This window comes from Mustela putorius, unplaced genomic scaffold, assembly GCF_011764305.1.
Source record: "Mustela putorius furo isolate JIRA1106 unplaced genomic scaffold, ASM1176430v1.1 tig00000056_pilon_pilon_pilon, whole genome shotgun sequence".
NCBI lineage: Eukaryota > Metazoa > Chordata > Mammalia > Carnivora > Mustelidae > Mustela > Mustela putorius.
Window position 1 is genome coordinate 737,042 of NW_025421263.1, and position 18,743 is coordinate 755,784.

The 18,743-nt window shown below is 38.8% G+C and overlaps 1 protein-coding gene and 1 pseudogene across 4 annotated transcripts in view; one reads left to right on the forward strand and one right to left on the reverse strand.

Annotated features, from left to right (window-relative positions):
* Positions 1-18,743, forward strand: part of SPIDR (scaffold protein involved in DNA repair) — a 603,350-nt gene that overhangs the window by 125,414 nt on the left and 459,193 nt on the right. The window lies entirely within an intron of this gene.
* On the reverse strand, positions 17,744-18,644 carry LOC106004580 (annotated as a pseudogene).

Consider the following 18,743-nt stretch of genomic DNA (forward strand, 5'->3'; position numbering starts at 1 on the left):
GTCAGTTGTCTTTTGATTTTGTTAACTGTTTCCTTTTCTGTGCAAAAGCTTTTGATCTTGATGAAATCCCAGTAGTTCATTTTTTCCCTTGCTTCCCTTGCCTTTTGCGTTGTTCCTAGGAAGATGTTGCTGCGGCAGAGGTCGAAGAGGTTGCTGCCCGTGTTCTCCTCAAGGATTTTGATGGATTCCTTTTGTACATTAAGGTCCTTCATCCATTTTGAGTCTATTTTTGTGTGTGGTGTAAGGGAATGGTCCAATTTCATTTTTCTGCATGTGGCTGTCCAATTTTCCCAGCACCATTTATTGAAAAGGCTGTCTTTTTTCCATTGGACATTCTTTCCTGCTTTGTCGAAGATTAGTTGACCATAGATTTGAGGGTCTATTTCTGGGCTCTCTATTCTGTTCCATTGATCTATGTGTCTGTTTTTGTGCCAGTACCATGCTGTCTTGATGATGACAGCTTTGTAATAGAGCTTGAAGTCCGGAATTGTGATGCCACCCACTTTGGCTTTCTTTTTCAATATCCCTTTGGCTATTCGAGGTCTTTTCTGGTTCCATATAAATTTTAGAATGATTTGTTCCATTTCTTTGAAAAAGATGGATGGTACTTTGATAGGAATTGCATTAAATGTGTAGATTGCTTTAGGTAGCATAGACATTTTCACAATATTTATTCTTCCAATCCAGGAGCATGGAACATTTTTCCATTTCTTTGTGTCTTCCTCAATTTCTTTCATGAGTACTTTATAGTTTTCTGAGTATAGATTCTGTGTCTCTTTGGTTAGGTTTATTCCTAGGTATCTTATGGTTTTGGATGCAATTGTAAATGGGATTGACTCCTTAATATCTCTTTCTTCTGTCTTGCTGTTGGTGTGGAGAAATGCAACTGATTTCTGTGCATTGATTTTATATCCTGACACTTTACTGAATTCCTGTATAAGTTCTAGCAGTTTTGGAGTGGAGTCTTTTGGGTTTTCCACATATAGTATCATATCATCTGCGAAGAGTGATAATTTGACTTCTTCTTTGCCGATTTGGATGCCTTTAATTTCCTTTTGTTGTCTGATTGCTGAGGCTAGGACCTCTAGTACGATGTTGAATAGCAGTGGTGATAATGGACATCCCTGCCGTGTTCCTGACCTTAGCGGAAAAGCTTTCAGTTTTTCTCCATTGAGAATGATATTTGCGGTGGGTTTTTCATAGATGGCTTTGATGATATTGAGGTATGTGCCCTCTATCCCTACACTTTGAAGAGTTTTGATCAGGAAGGGATGTTGTACTTTGTCAAATGCTTTTTCAGCATCTATTGAGAGTATCATATGGTTCTTGTTCTTTCTTTTATTGATGTGTTGTATCACATTGACTGATTTGCGGATGTTGAACCAACCTTGCAGCCCTGGAATAAATCCCACTTGGTCGTGGTGAATAATCTTTTTAATGTACTGTTGAATCCTATTGGCTAGTATTTTGTTGAGTATTTTCGCATCTGTGTTCATCAAGGATATCGGTCTATAGCTCTCTTTTTTGGTGGGATCCTTGTCTGGTTTTGGGATCAAGGTGATGCTGGCCTCATAAAATGAGTTTGGAAGTTTTCCTTCCATTTCTATTTTTTGGAACAGTTTCAGGAGAATAGGAATTAGTTCTTCTTTAAATGTTTGGTAGAATTCCCCCGGGAAGCCGTCTGGCCCTGGGCTTTTGTTTGTTTGGAGATTTTTAATGACTGTTTCAATCTCCTTACTGGTTATGGGTCTGTTCAGGCTTTCTATTTCTTCCTGGTTCAGTTGTGGTAGTTTATATGTTTCTAGGAATGCATCCATTTCTTCCAGATTGTCAAATTTATTGCCGTAGAGTTGCTCATAGTATGTTCTTATAATAGTTTGTATTTCTTTGGTGTTAGTTGTGATCTCTCCTCTTTTATTCATGATTTTATTTATTTGGGTCCTTTCTCTTTTCTTTTTGATAAGTCGGGCCAGGGGTTTATCAATTTTATTAATTCTTTCAAAGAACCAGCTCCTAGTTTCGTTGATTTGTTCTATTGTTTTATTGGTTTCTATTTCATTGATTTCTGCTCTGATCTTTTTGATTTCTCTTCTCCTGCTGGGCTTAGGGTTTCTTTCTTGTTCTTTCTCCAGCTCCTTTAGGTGTAGGGTTAGGTTGTGTACCTGAGACCTTTCTTGTTTCTTGAGAAAGGCTTGTACCGCTATATATTTTCCTCTCAGGACTGCCTTTGTTGTGTCCCACAGATTTTGAACCGTTGTATTTTCATTATCATTTGTTTCCATGATTTTTTTCAATTCTTCTTTAATTTCCCGGTTGACCCATTCATTCTTTAGAAGGATACTCTTTAGTCTCCATGTATTTGGGTTCTTTCCAAACTTCCTCTTGTGGTTGAGTTCTAGCTTTAGAACATTGTGGTCTGAAAATATGCAGGGAATGATCCCAATCTTTTGATACCGGTTGAGTCCTGATTTAGGACCGAGGATGTGATCTATTCTGGAGAATGTTCCATGTGCACTAGAGAAGAATGTGTATTCTGTTGCTTTGGGATGAAATATTCTGAATATATCTGTGATGTCCATCTGGTCCAGTGTGTCATTTAAGGCCTTTATTTCCTTGCTGATCTTTTGCTTGGATGACCTGTCCATTTCAGTGAGCGGAGTGTTAAAGTCCCCTACTATTATTGTATTATTGTTGATGTGTTTCTTTGATTTTGTTATTAATTGGTTTATATAGTTGGCTGCTCCCACGTTGGGGGCATAGATATTTAAAATTGTTAAATCTTCTTGTTGGACAGACCCTTTGAGTATGATATAGTGTCCTTCCTCATCTCTTATTATAGTCTTTGGCTTAAAATCTAATTGATCTGATATAAGGATTGCCACTCCTGCTTTCTTCTGATGTCCATTAGCATGGTAAATTCTTTTCCACCCCCTCACTTTAAATCTGGAGGTGTCTTCGGGCTTAAAATGTGTTTCTTGGAGGCAACATATAGATGGGTTTTGTTTTTTTATCCATTCTGATACCCTGTGTCTTTTGACAGGGGCATTTAGCCCATTCACATTCAGGGTAACTATTGAGAGATATGAATTTAGTGCCATTGTATTGCCTGTAAGGTGACTGTTACTGTATATGGTCTCTGTTCCTTTCTGATCTACCACTTGTAGGCTCTCTCTTTGCTTAGAGGACCCCTTTCAATATTTCCTGTAGAGCTGGTTTGGTATTTGCAAATTCTTTCAGTTGTTGTTTGTCCTGGAAGCTTTTAATCTCTCCTTCTATTTTCAATGATAGCCTAGCTGGATATAGTATTCTTGGCTGCATGTTTTTCTCGTTTAGTGCTCTGAAAATATCATGCCAGCTCTTTCTGGCCTGCCAGGTCTCTGTGGATAAGTCAGCTGCCAATCTAATATTTTTACCATTGTATGTTACAGACTTCTTTTTCCCGGGCTGCTTTCAGGATTTTCTCTTTGTCATTGAGACTTGTAAATTTTACTATTAGGTGACGGGGTGTGGGCCTATTCTTATTGATTTTGAGGGGCATTCTCTGAACCTCCTGAATTTTGATGCTCGTTCCCTTTGCAATATTGGGGAAATTCTCCCCAATAATTCTCTCCAGTATACCTTCTGCTCCCCTCTCTCTTTCTTCTTCTTCTGGAATCCCAATTATTCTAATGTTGTTTCGTCTTATGGTGTCACTTATCTCTCGAATTCTCCCCTCGTGGTCCAGTAGCTGTTTGTCCCTCTTTTGCTCAGCTTCTTTATTCTCTGTCATTTGGTCTTCTATATCACTAATTCTTCTGCCTCATTTATCCTAGCAGTTAGAGCCTCCATTTTTTATTGCACCTCATTAATAGCTTTTTTGATTTCACCTTGGTTAGATTTTAGTTCTTTTATTTCTCCAGAAAGGGCTTTTATATCTCTCGAGAGGGTTTCTCTAATATCTTCCATGCCTTTTTCGAGCCTGGCTAGAACCTTGAGAATTGTCATTCTGAACTCTAGATCTGACATATTACCGATGTCTGTATTGATTAGGTCCCTAGCCTTCGGTACTGCCTCTTGTTCTTTTTTTTGTGTTGAATTTTTACATCTTGTCATTTTGTCCAGATAAGAGTAAATGAAGGGGCAAGTAAAATACTAAAAGGGTGGCAACAACCCCAGGAAAATATGCTTTAACCAAATTAGAAGAGATCCAAAATCGCGAGTGGGGAGAAAGGGGATAAAAAGAGGTTCAAAAAGGAAGAAAGAAAAAAAAAACAAATAGAAAAAAAAAAGAAAAGAAAAGAATTTTTAAAAAAAGAAAACACCTAAGAAAAATGTAAAAAAATATATATATATATATTAGATAAACTAGTAAAAAATCGTTAAAAAAGAAAAAGGTAACAGTTAAAAAAAAATTTTTACCCGAAGGCAAGAAAAAAAAAATGAAAAAGAAAAAATTAAATTAACTGCAAGACTAAAAAAAATCACAGGAAAAAAGCCATGAGTTCCGTGCTTGGCTTTCTCCTCCTCTGGAATTCTGCTGCTCTCCTTGGTATTGAAACCGCACTCCTTGGTATGTGAACTTGGTCTCGGCTGGATTTCTTGTTGATCTTCTGGGGGAGTGGCCTGTTGTAGTGATTCTCAAGTGTCTTTGCCCCAGGCGGAATTACACCGCCCTTACCCGGGGCCGGGGTGAGTAATCTGCTCGGGTTTGCTTTCAGGAGCTTTTGTTCCCTGAGTGCTTTCCGTAGAGTTCCAGAGGACGGGAATACAAATGGCGGCCTCCTGGTCTCCGGCCCGGAGGAGCCGAGAGCCCAGGGCCCCACTCCTCCGTGCGCCCTCAGAGAACAGCGCCCAGTTACTCCTGTCTGCCTGACCTCCGGCCGCGCTCCGAGCTCACCGAGCCTGCGACCGGTTCAAGGTAACACGGAGCTGCGAGCTTACTGTCGGCTCTGTCTCTGTAGCCGGCTTTCCCGTTCCAATACCCGCAAGCTCTGCGACACTCAGACACCCCCGATCCTTCTGTGACCCTGCGGGACCTGAGGCCACGCTGACTCCGCGTGGGCTTCGCCCCGGTTTAGCCTCTGGAGCGATGTCCCTCAGTGGAACAGACTTTTAAACGTCCTGATTTTGTGCGCGGTTGCTCCGCCGCTTGCCGGGAGCCGGCCCCTCCCCCCGGGGTCTATCTTCCCGTCGCTTTGGATTCACTTCTCCGCCGGTCCTACCTTTCAGAAAGTGGTTGTTTTTCTGTTTCCAGAATTGCTGTTCTTCTTCTCTTTGATCTGCCGATGGATTTTCAGGTGTTTGCAATCTTTAGATAAGCTATCTAGCTGATCTCCGGCTAGCTGAAGCAGTCTCAGCTTGCTACTTCTCCGCCATCTTGACTCCTCCAAACTCACCCGATTCTTGAAGCTTTCCAAGTTTCTGGCACAGGTCCCTCTGTAGATGAATCGACAGTCCGCTATTTCCTGGCCGTGGCACCCGGAAGCAGCAGAATGGTTCCGAGGCTCTCCTCCCAGAAGAGAGTCTGCAAGAGGGCAGGCAGCTGGAGGCAGTGAGGGCAAAAGCAAATTAGAAAGGAGAGGCCTAGGGCTCCAGGTAGAAAACCAGGACTGTAATTTCTAACTATGGTTTAATTTAATGTAGGGATTGTTAATAATAAGATATGCAGAAAAATCCAAGTATTTGGAATTAATGTAGTTTTTCCTAGCCAATCTACAGTTTTAATGTGATCAAAATCATTTCCCCCCGACAGGTATTATTTACTTATTTATTTGTTTGAGAGTAAGAGAGAGAGCAGAGGAGGAAAAGAGGGAAAGGAAGAGGGTAACTTAAGCGATTCCATGCTGAGTGCAGAGCCAGATGTGGGATTCAATATCATGACCCTGAGATCACGACCTGAGCTGAGACCAAGTCTGCCACTTAACTGATTGTACCCTCTGGGCTTCCTTGGGCATTTTTAAAAGTGCCTATTAGTCTTCACTGTATTACTTTAAGTCAATCTAAGCTTGCATTAATTGTGAAAGACCAACTCCATATTTGTAATAATGATTTTTCTCTTACTTCAAGTTATAGGAATACTGCTTGATACCGCTTTGAAACTTTTTTTTTTTATTATGGTATAATTGACATATTTCATTATGTAAGTTTCAGGTATACAACAGAGTGATTCCATATTTACATATATTGTGAAGTGATCACAGCAATGTCTAATTAACATTTGTCACCATACAGTTATAAAAATTTTTTTTCTTGTGATAAGTACTTCCAAGATTGACTTTCTTAGCAAGTTTCAAATATGCAGTACAGTATTATTAACTGTGTTCAACATGTTATACATTACACCCCCATAACTTAATTATTTTATACCTGAAAATTTATGCCTTCACTCCTTTGCCCCAGCCCTGGCCCCCACAACTGGCAACCACCAGTCTATTCCTTGTATCTGTGAACCTTGGTTATGTTGTTTTTTAAAATTCCACATGTACGTGAGATCCCACAGTGTTTTACTTTCTCTTTCTTTATTTCACTTAACCTAATTGCCTCACGGTCCATCCATGTTGTCACAAATAACAGGATTTCCTTTTTTGATGATGAAAACTATTCTATTGTATATATGTACGACATCTTTATCCATCCACCTATGGATGGACAGATCACTTCAATATCTTGTCTGTTGAAAATAATGCTGCAGTAAATGAGGAGGTGGCATATATTTTTTCCAGTTAGTGTTTTTGTTTTTTTCAGATAAATACCCAGAAGTAGAATTGCTGAACCATATGGTGGTTCTGTTTTTAATTTTTTGAGGGAGTTCTGTACTCTTTGCTATAGCACCAATAGCAGTTTACATTTTCACCAACAGTACACAAGGGTTCCCTTTTTTATATATTCTAATGCTTATTATTATTTGTCTTTTGATGAGGGGCATTCTAACAGGTATGAGGTGATATCTTACAGTTTTGATTTGTATTTCTGTGACTATGTTGAGCATCTTGACATGTGTCTCTTGGCCATCTGTATGTTTTCTTTAGACTAAACTGTCTATTGAGGTTCTCTGTTTCTTAGTTTGTTTTTCTACTAGTGAGTTGTATGAGTTCTTTTTATGTTTTGGATATTAACCCTTATCAGATATAGGCTTTGCAAATATATTGTCCCATTCCATAGGTTGCCTTTTCATTTTATGGATGATTTCCTTTCCTGTGCCAAAAATGTTTAGCATGGTATAGTTATACTCATTTATTTTTGCTTTGGTTGCCTTTGCTTTTGCAGTCAGATCCAAAAACCCAGAGGCCACAACCAGTATTGAGGAGTGTACCATCTATGTTTTCTAGTTGTATGGTTTCAGGCCTCACATTCAAGGTTTTAATCCATTTTGAGTTGGTTTTTATGTATAGTGTAAGAGCATATCCTAGTTTCATTCTTTTGCATGTGGCTGTCCAGTTTACCCCACATCATTTATTGAGGGAATGTCTGTTCGTTCCCCATTCTATAGTCTTTACTTTTTAGATGTTAATGACCACATATAGGTGAATTTAATTCTGGGTTCTCTGTTCTGGTCTGTTGATCCATGTGCCTGTTTTTAAGCCAGGTTTTTTTTTTTTTTAATAAAGATTTTATTTATTTATTTGACAGGCAGAGATCACAAGTAGGCAGAGAGGCAGGCAGAGAGAGAGAGGGAGAAGCAGGCTCCCTGCCAAGCAGAGAGCCTGATGCAGGGCTCGATCCTAGGACCCTGGGATCACAACCTGAGCTGAAGACAGAGGGTTAATTAACCCAATGAGCCACCCAGGCGCCCCATAAGCCAGTTTTGATTAGTATAGTTTTGTAATATAATATAGTATAAAGTCTGGGATAGTATACCTCCAGCTTTGTTCTTTGTCAAGATTGTTTTGGTTTTTGGGCTTTTTAGTGCTTCCATACAAGTTTTAGGAATGTTTTGTTCTATTTCTGTCAAAAGTGACATTGTAAATTTGAGGGTTTGTACTGAATCTTTAGATTGCTTTGGGTACTATTAACATTTTAAGAATATTAATTTTTCAATCCATAAGAATAGAGCATCTTTCTATTTATATATCATTGTTGATTACTTTAATCAGTTTCTTATGGTTTTCGTTGCATAGCTTTTTATCTCCTTGGTTAAATTTATTCATTGGTATTTTCTCATTTTTTTCATTATTAATATATAATGTATTATTTTCCCCAGTGGTATAGGTATGTGAATCATCAGGCTTACACATTTCATAGCACTCACCATAGCACATATCCTCCCCAATGTTCATAACCCAGCCACCATATCCCTACCTCCCCACACCCCTGGCAACCCTCAATTGGTTTTGAGAGATTAGAGTCTCTTATGGTTTGTCTCCCTCCCTATTACATCTTGTTTCATTTTCTCCCTCCCTCCTTATTTCCATTGACCCACTACCCTGCCTCTCAAATTCCTCACATCAGAGAGATCATAAAATTGTCTTTCTCTGGTCGACTAATTTCACTCAGCATAATACCTTCTAGATTTATCAATGTCATTGCAAATGGCAAGGTTTGTTTCTCTTGATGGGTGCATAATATTCCAGTGTGTGTGTGTGTGTGTGTGTGTGTGTGTATACCACATCTTCATTATCCATTCATCAGTTGATGGACATCAGGGATCTTTCCATGGTTTGACTATTACGGACATTGCTGCAGTAAACATTCGAGTGCACGTGCCCCTTCGGATCCCTGCGTTTGTATCTTTAGGGTAAATACCCCATAGTGCGATTGTTGGGTCATAGGGTAGCTCTATTTTCAACTTTTTGAATGCTTTCCAGAGTAGCTGCACAAGCTTGCATTCCCACTAACAGGGGAGGAGGGTTCCCCTTTCTCCGCATCCTCATCAACTTCTGTCGTTTCCTGCCTTGTTAATTTTAACCATTCTGTCTGGTGTGTGGTGGTATCTCACTGTGGTTTTGACTTATATTTCCCTGATGATGAGTGATGTTGAGCACTTTTTCATGTGTCTGTTGGCCATCTGGATGTCGTCTTTGCCGAAATGTCTCTTCATGTCTTCCACCCACTTCTTTCTTTCTTTTTCTCTCTCTCTCTTTCTTTCTTTCTTTCGTTTTCAAGATTTTATTTATTTATTTGAGAGAGAGACAGTAAGAGAGAGCACGACAGGGGAGAAGGTCAGAGGGAGAAACAGATTCCCTGTGGAACTGGAAGCCCAATGCGGGACTCAATGCTGGGACTCTGGGATCAAGACCTGACCTGAAGACAGTTGCTCAACCAATTGAGCCACACAGGAGCCCTTCTACCCATTTCTAGATTGGGTTATTTGTTCCTTGTGTGTTGAGTTTGATAAGTTCTTGATAGACTTTAGATACTAGCCCTTTATCTGATATGTCATGTGTGAATATCTTTTCCCATTCTGTCAGTTGTTTTGGTTTTATTGATTGTTTGTTTTGCTGTGCAAAAGCTTTTGAACTTGATCAAGTCCCAATAGTTCATTTTTGCCCTTGCTTCCCTTGCCTTTGGCGAAGTTTCCAGGAAGAAGTTGTTGTGGCTGAGGTCGAGGAGGTTGCTGCCTGTGTTCTTCTCAAGGATTGGTGGATTTCTGTCTCACATTTGAGGTCTTTTATCCATTTTGAGTCTGTTTTTGTGTGTGGTGTAAGGAAGTGGTCCAGTTTCATTCTTCTGCATGTGGCTGTCCAGTTTTCCCAACACCGTTTGTTAAAGAGACTGTCTTTTACCATTAGACATTCTTTCCTGCTTTGTCAAAGATGAGTTGACCATAGGGTTGAGGGTCCATTTCTGGGCTCTCTATTCTGTCTGTTCCATTGATCTGTGTGTCTGTTTTTGGGCCAGTACCTACTACCTTGATGATTACAGCTTTGTAATAGAGCTTGAAGTCTGGAATTGTGATGCAGCCAGCTTTGGTTTTCTTTTTCAACATTCCTCTGGCTATTCGGGGTCTTTTCTGGTTCCATATAAATTTTGGGATTATTTGTTCCATTTCTTAGAAAAGAGTTGATGGTTATTTTGATAGGGATTACGTTAAATGTATAGATTGCTTTAGGTAGCATAGACATTTTCACATTATTTGTTCTTCCGGTCCAACGGCATGGAACGTTTTTCCATTCTTTTGCATCTTCCTCAGTTTCTTTCATGAGTACGTTATAGCTCTCTGAGTACAGATTCTTTGCCTCTTTGGTTAGGTTTATTCCTAGGTATCTTATGGTTTTGGGTGCAATTGTAAATGGGATAAAATCCTTAATTTCTCTTTCTTCTGTCTTGCTGTTGGTATATAGAAATGCAACTGATTTCTGTGCATTGATTTTATATCCTGACACTTCACTGAATTCCTGTATGAGTTCTGGCAGTTTTGGAGTGGATTCTTCTGGGTTTTCCACATAAAGTATCATATCATCTGCAAAGAGTGAGAGTCTGACTTGTTTTTTGCCAATTCAGATGCCTTTTATTTCTTTTTGTTGTCCAATTACCAAGGCTAGGACTTCTAGTACTATGTTGAATAGCAGTGGAGATAGTGAACATCCCTACCCTGTTCCTGACCTTAGCAGAAAAGCTCTCAGTTTTCCCTGTTGAGAATGATACTTGCTGTGGGTTTTTCATAGATGCCTTTGATGATATTGAGCTGTGTACCCTCTATGCCTACACTGTGAAGAGTTTTGATCAAGAAAGGATGCTGTACTTTGTCAAAAGCTTTTTTTAAGCATCTACTGAGAGTATCATATGGTTCTTGTTCTCTCTTTTGTTAAGGTATTGCATTGCATTGATTGATTTGTGGATCTTGAATCAACCTTGCAGCCGTGGAATAAATCCCACTTGGTCATGGTGAATAATCCTGTTAATGTACTGTTGGATCCAATGGCTAGTATTTTGCTGAGAGTTTTTGCATCCGTGTTCATTAAGGATTTTGTTCTGTGATTCTCCTTTTTGTCTGTTTTTTGGGACCAAAGTAATGCTGGTTCTCATCAGATGAGTTGTGAAGTTTTCCTTCCATTTCTATTTTTTGAATAGTTTCAGGAGAATAGGTATCAATTCTTCTTTAAATGTTTGGTAGAATTCCCCTGGGAAGCCATCTGGCCCTGGGCTCTTATTTGTTGGGAGACTTTTGATGAGTGCTTCACTCTCCTTACTGGTTATGGGTCTGTTCAGGTTTTCTGTTTCTTCCTGGTTCAGTTTTGGTAGTTTATTTGTCTCTGGGAATGCATCCATTTCTTCCAGATTGTCAAATTTGCTGGCGTATAGTTGCTCATACTGTGTTCTTATAATTGTTTGTGTTTCTTTGGTGTTGGTTGTGATCTCTCCTCTTTCACTCATGATTTTATTAATTTGGGTCCTTTCTCTTTCCTTTTTGATAAGTCTGGCCAGGGTTTTATCCATCTTATTGATTCTTTCAAAGAACCAGCTCCTAGTTTCGTTGGTTTGTTCTCCGGTTCTTTTGGTTTCTATTTCACTGATTTCTGCTCTCATCTTTATTATTTCTCTTCTCCTGCTGGGTTTAAGACTTTCTTTGCTGTTCTTTCTCCAGCTCATTTAGGTGTAGGGTTAGCTTGTGTACTCGAGCCCTTGTTTCTTGAGAAAGGCTTGTATTACTATATACTTTCCTCATAGAACCGCCTTTGTGGTGTTCCAAAGATTTTGAACATTTGTGTTTTCATTTTGATTTGTTTCCGTGAATTTTTTAAATTCTTCTTTAATTTCCTGGTTGACCCATTCATTCACTAGTAGGATGCTCTTTAGCCTCCATGGATTTGAGTTCTTCCCAACTTTCCTCTTGTGATTGAGTTCTTGCTTCAGACCTTTGTGGTCTGAAAATATGCAGGGAATGTTCCCAGTCTTTTGGTACCGATTGAGACCTGATTTGTGACCCAGGATGTGATCTATTCTGGAGAATGTTCCAAGTGCACTAGAGAAGAACGTGTATTCTGTTGCTTTAGGATGGAATGTTCTAAATATATCTGTGATGTCCATCTGGTCCACTGTGTCATTTAAAGCCTTTATTTCCTTGTTGATCTTTGCTTAGATGATCTGTCCATTTCAGAAAGGGGGGGCGTCTTAAAGTCCCCTACTATTATTTTATCATTGTTGATGTGTTTCTTTAATTTTGTTATTAATTGGTTTATATAATTGGCTGCTCCCATGTTAGGGGCATAGATATTTAAAATTGGTAGATCTTCTTGTTAGACCCTTTAAGTACGATATAGTTTCCTTCCTCATCTCTTATTATACTCTTTGGCTTAATATCTAATTTATCTGTTGTAAGGATAGCCACCCCAGCTTTCTTTTGATGTCTATTCGCATGGTACATTGTTTACCACCCCCTCACTTTAAATCTGGAGGTGTCTTTGGGTCTAAAATGAATTTCTTATAGACATCATATTGATGGGTCTTGTTTTTTTATCCATTGTGATACCCTGTGTCTTTTGATTGGGGCATTTAGGCCATTTCCATTCAGGGTAACTATTGAAAGGTATGAATTTAGTGCCATTGTATTGCTTGTAAGGTGACTGTTACTGTATATTGCCTCTGTTCCTTTCACTATAGTCTATGTCACTGTTAGGCCCTCTCTTTGCTTAGAGTTGAATGCTTCCTGTGGAGCTGGTTTGATGTTTGCAAATTATTTTAGTTTTTGTTTGTCCTGGAAACTTTATCTCTCCATCTGTTTTCAATGACAGCTAGGGTGGATATAGTATTCTTGGCTTCATATTTTTCTCATTTAGTTCTCATAATATATCATGGCAGTTCTTCCTGGCCTTCCAAGTCTCTGTGGATAAGTCTGCTGCCAATTTATTATTTCTGCCATTATATGTTACATACTTCTTGTCCCAAGCTGCTTTCAGGATTTTCTCTTCGTCACTTGTATGTTTTACTATTTGATGATGGGCCATTGACCTATTTTTATCGATTTTGAGTAGGGTCCTCTGTGCCTCCTGAATTTTGATGCTTGTTTCTTTACCCAGTTATGGAAATTTTCTGCTATAATTTGCTCCCGTATACCTTCTGCTCCTCTCTCTCTTTCTTCTTCTTTTGTGATTCCAATTATTCTAATATTTTTTTGTCTTATAGTATCTCTTATCTCTGAGATTTTCCTCCCCCAGTCCTGTAGTTTTTTATCTCTTTTCTCAGCTTCTTTATTCTCCCTCATTTGGTCTCTTCTATATCAAGAATTCTATCCTGCTTCATTTATCTTAGCAGTAAGAGCCTCCATTTTGATTGCACCTCATTAATAGCTCTTTTTTTTTTTTTTCTCAGCTTAGATTTTAGTTCTTTATTTCTCCAGAAAGGGATTTTATTTCTCCAGAAAGTGTTTCTCTAATATCTTCCATGCCTTTTTAAAGCCCAGGTAGCACCTTGAGAATCATCATTCGGGCCTCTACTTCTGGCATATTACCAATGTCTGTATTCATTAGGTTCCTAGACATGGTTACTGCCTGTTGTTTTTTTTATTTTGTGGTGAATTTTTCCCGCCTTGTCGTTTTATCCAGTTAAGAATATATGAACGAGGGAGTAAAATACTAAAAGTGTGGCAAAGACCCAACAAAAACGTATGCCAACCAAAACGGGGGGGGGGGGGGAGAAAGAAATAAAAGTAAAAAATTAAAAAAAAAACTAAGAAACATATATAGATATAGTAGACTGATGAATAGAACAGAGCCACCCAGTTGATTTTGGGTATATTCTGGTCTCTTATAACAAATTACCTCCCTAAATTTTTAAGAAAGATAAACTTACATATATATACAAAAATTACAGCAAACATGATGAAGGGATGGAATATGACTGCAAAGATGAAAATTCAAAAAAATACTCCCAAGAAAGGACAATTCCTTTTAATTGGTTGGAACAGGAAAAGAATTGGAAAAAAAAAAGAGAGAGAGAGAAGAATGTGTTTAGGCCGGAGACTAGAATGAAGCCGTGTAGTAGATATAGGTTATATTTTGATCTATTAGAAGAAATTGTATTACTAAAATTTTAAAGAGAAAATTCTATATATATACAAAAAATAAGTTTAAATACAACGAAGGGATAAAATATGACTAACAACTAAGTTTTAAAAGGATTCTTTTTAGAAAATTATTTTTAAGATAAAGTAGTTAAGAAACGTTAAAAGAAGAAAGAGGAAGAGTTTAAGAAATAGAATAAGAAAAAAATTTTTTTTTAAATTTGACTTGGAAGACTAAGGGATTATGGGGAAAAAGCAATGGATTCTGTGCATTACTTTCCTTTAGCTCTGGAGTTGTGCTGTTCTCCTTGATCGGGGAGGTTGGTCTTGGCTGGATGTGTTTGCTGATCTTCTGCGGCAGGGGCCTGTTGTAGGGAGTATCATATGTCTTTGCCTGAGGTGGAATTGCACTGTTCTTGCCAGGGCCCGGGCTAAGTAATCTCCTCATGTTCACTCTCAGTAGTTTTGTTCCCTGAATACTTTTCGTAGAGCTCTGGAGGAAAGGATTGAAAATGTCAGCCTCCGAATCTTTGGCCTGGAGGAGCCAAGAGCTCGGGTCCCCAGTCCTCAGTGTACCCTCAGATAAAAGCAGTCAATAACTCCTGTCTCCCCGACTCCATCTGTGCTCTGTGCTCACCTGGCCTGTGACTAAGCGTTTCTGTCTCTGACATACAGCTTCATTTTGAGTTTCCAAACCCAGTAGATTTCTGCCACACGTTCCTGCACAAGTCCTCCTGGAGGAGGAAGGAGGGAGTCTCTGGTCTGCCACTTGTGGGGTCACCGCTTGAAGAGCAGCGGCCCGACTGTGACTTGGGTCTCGGTTTAAGGTAATCCCCAGCTCAGAGCACATTCCTTGACTCTATCTCTGTAGCCGGCTTCCCTCTTCTGATACCTGGGAGCTCTGCCACACTCAGGCACCCCGGTCCTTCTCTGATCCTGTAGGTCCTGAGGCCACACTGTCCCCGTGAAGGCCCCCTCTGGAGCGACGTCCCTCAGTGGAGCAGACTTCTAAAAGATCCAATTTTGTGCTCAACTGCTGTCTCACTTGGCGGAAGCCGGCCCCTTCCCCCGCGGTCTATCTTCCCATCACTTCGGATTCACTTTGCATCTCCTACCTTCCGGAAAATTGTTGATTTTCTGTTCCTAGAATTCCTCGTATTCTTGTCTTCTATCTCCTGTTGAGTTTGTAGGTGTTTAGAATGGTTTGATAACTATCTAGCTTAACTCCGAGATCTGATGATATTTCAGTCTCTTAGTCCTCTGCCATCTTGCTTTCTCCCCTATTGGTATTTTATTCTTGTTATGTAATTGTAAATATTATTGTTTTCTTAATTTATCTTTTTACTACTTTGTTGTTAGTGTATAGAAATACAAACTGCTGTATATTCTGTGTTCTGCAACTTTATGGAATTTATTCTGTAGTTTTTTTGGTGGAGTCTTTAGGGTTTTCTATATATAATATCATGTCATCTGCAAATATTAACAGTTTGACTTCTCCTTTCTAATTTGGATGCCTAATGTTTCTTTTCTATGCCTAATTTTTCTGGTACGACTTCCATACTATGTTGAATAAAATGGTGTTAGTGGGGTATCCTTGTCTTGTTGCTGATCTTAGACAAAAAGCCTGCAACTTTTCACTATTGAGTATGATATTAGCAGAGTTTTGTTATATATGGCCTTTATTATGTTAAGTTACAGTCCATCTTTATCTGCTTTGTTGAATGCTTTTATTATAAATGGATGTTGAATTGTGTCATGCACTTTCTACATCTTTTGAGATGATCATATGATTTTTATGTTTTATTTTGTTTATGTGCTGTATCATATTGATTGATTTGCAGATGTTAAACCACCTTGCATCCCTGGAATAATACCCACTTGATCGTGTCATGTTTGAGCCTTTTAATGTGTTGTTGAATCTGGTTTGCTAATATTTTCTTGAGAATTTTTGCATCTGTGTTCATCATGTCTGCCTTTCTTATGGTGTCCTTGTGTGGTGCTAGAATCCGGGTAGTGCTGATTGCATAAAATGAGTTCAAAAGTATACCCATCACTTTTATTTTTTGAAAGAGTTTGAGAAAGATTGCCATTAATTTTCTTTAAGTGTTTGGTAGAATTTACTGGTGAAGCCATGTGGTCTTGCAGTTTTTTGTTTATTGGGAAATTTTTGATTACTGATTCAATCTTTTTTTTTTTTTTTTTTAAGATTTTATTTATTTATTTGACAGGCAGAGATCACAAGTATGTGGAGAGGCAGGCAGAGAGAGAGGAGGAAGCAGGCTCTTGCCGGGCTCTATCCCAGGACCCCAGGACCATGACCCGAGCCTAAGGCAGAGGCTTTAACCCACTGAGCCACCCAGGTGCCCCTGATTCAATCTTTTTTAGTAATTTTTCTGTTAAAATTTTTTTTTCTTTATGATTCAGTCTCAGAAGACTGAATTTCTAGGAATTTATTCATTTCTTACATTTTTTAAAAATTTGTGGCTTATAATAGTATTTTGTGATTCTTTGTATTTAGTTGTAATTTCTGATTTTCAGTTCTCTCTCTCTCTCTTTCTCTTTTTTCTTTTTTTGTGATCCCTGGTAAAAGTTTGCCAGTTTTATGTATCTTTTCACAGAGGCAACTCTTAGTTTCATTGATCTTATTTATTATCTTTCTGGTCTCTTTGATTTATTTCTACTCTGTTATTTCCTTTTTCTACTAACTCTGGACTTCACTTGTTCTTCTTTTTTAGTGTAATGTTATGATGTTTATTTAAGATTTTTCTCCTTTCTTGAAGTAAGCATTTATCTCCTGAACTCTCTTTAAAATGCTTTTGCTGTATCTCATAAATTTTGATTCATTGTATTTCCATTTTCATTTGTCTCAAGGTACCTTTTTATTTGTCATTGATTTCATTGATCCCTTGGTTTTTCAGTAGCATGTTGTTTAATCTTCATATATTTGTGAATTTTCCAGTTTTCTTCTTGTAATTGAGTTTTAGTTTCATCTTATTATATTTGGAAACTACAGTTGATATGATTTCAGTCTTCTTAAATTTAGCAGTACTTATTTTGTGGACTAACATATGGTCTGTTCTGAAGAGTGTTCCATGTGCACTTGAAAATAATATGTATTCTGCTTTTGGATGGAATGCTGTTCAATTCATCTACAAAACATGTTGTGTAAGTCTGATGTTTCCTTATTGATGTTCTGTCTGGATGATCTATCTGTTATGAAAGTAGGATATGAAAATTACTATCTGTTGTTGTATTGTTGTGTTTTGTTCTTTAGGTCTGTTAATGTTTGCTTTACATATTTATGTGTTCCTAGTTTGGGTGCATAAATACTTATAAATTTTATATCTCTTTGTGGATTGAGCCCTTCCTCATTATGTAATGCCTTATTTGTTTGTTTTTAATTATAGTCTTTGCTTTAAAGTCTGTTGTCTGTCCAGCTTACTTTTTGTTTACATTTATGTAGGATATCTTTTTCATTCCTTCACTTTTAGTCAGTGTGTGTCCTTAAATCTGAAATCTAGAATGAGTCTTTTGTAAGCAATATATAAAGGTCTTTTTTTTTTTTTCTTCAAAACCCACTTAGCCACTTGTCATTTGACTGTAGAATTTAGTCCATTTATACTTAAAGTGATAATGATGGTTATGTACTTATTGTCATCTTAATTGTTTTCTGGCTGTTTTGTAGTTCCTTTCTGTTTCTTCTCTTGGTTGCTTCCTTCGTGGTTTGAACATTTTGTTAGTGATGTGCTTAGATTCCTTTCTCACAATCTTCCCCCCACCTTTTTTTAATAGGCCTTAATTCACTTAACTTTTCTTGTATAAAATCTATGTGGTGGCCATAGCTGGAGCCTAGGTCCTCTGCATGGAGATTCCTGTTGTGGGTCTTCACAATATGGTTAGTGAATTCCTGATAGGGACACTTGGTGAACACAGACAGTCTCTTTCCAGAGATCAGGGTAAGATACCTATAGATATTGGAAATGGCATCAAAAGTAGCCATGGTGAAGTTGCCTGGGATGGCAGTGCAGTCCCTTGCTGAGGCTTAGCAGTCATCAATACTGGCCATCATCAGTAGCTTCTTGGGTACTGGCTGAGACAATACCAGAGCCTCTGGGAGCAGGGATGAGGCATACCAGCCCAAAGCTACAGGGGCCAGTCACCTTGCATGGGACAGTTTGGGGGTTACTTGTTCCTCCAGTAGCCTTGCCAAATGGAGATAATGGAAAGCTTGACCACGGGATGCCTGGGTGGCTCAGTTGGTTAAATGACTGGTTTTGGCTCAGGTCATGTTCCCAGGGTTCTGGGATTGAGCCCCATATCTGGCTCCTCGCTCAGCAGGGAGCCTGCTTTTCCCTTTCCCTCTAACTACTAGTCTGCCTGCTTGTGCTCTCTCTCTGTCAAATAAGTAAATAAAAATTCTTAAAAAGAAAAAAAGGCTTGGCTAGGTTGATGGCCCCACGATGGCAGTGGCTACCTCGTTGGAGTATTTAACATTCAGACTGATGTCAGCAAATGCCTTGAACCTGGCCTGCTGATAAGCATGCGTCTGCTTTTGCATAAGCATAATCTCCAAAACCTCATCCTTTAAGAGGGATGTCCCTAGGAAGTAGTCAATGATCTCAGATTCCTTGATAGGCAGGGAGAAGAGATAGATCTCTTCCAGGGACTTGATCTTCATGACTGTGACCAGGTGGCACAGCATGGTGATGGGGATCCACTCCTTGGCCTTGCCTCTTTGAAATCTGTGGCCTTGGCCCTGACCTAGATGCTGTTACTAAAGCCTCCATGGAAGCCACCATGGCCTCCCATTCCAGAGCTCCTGGGC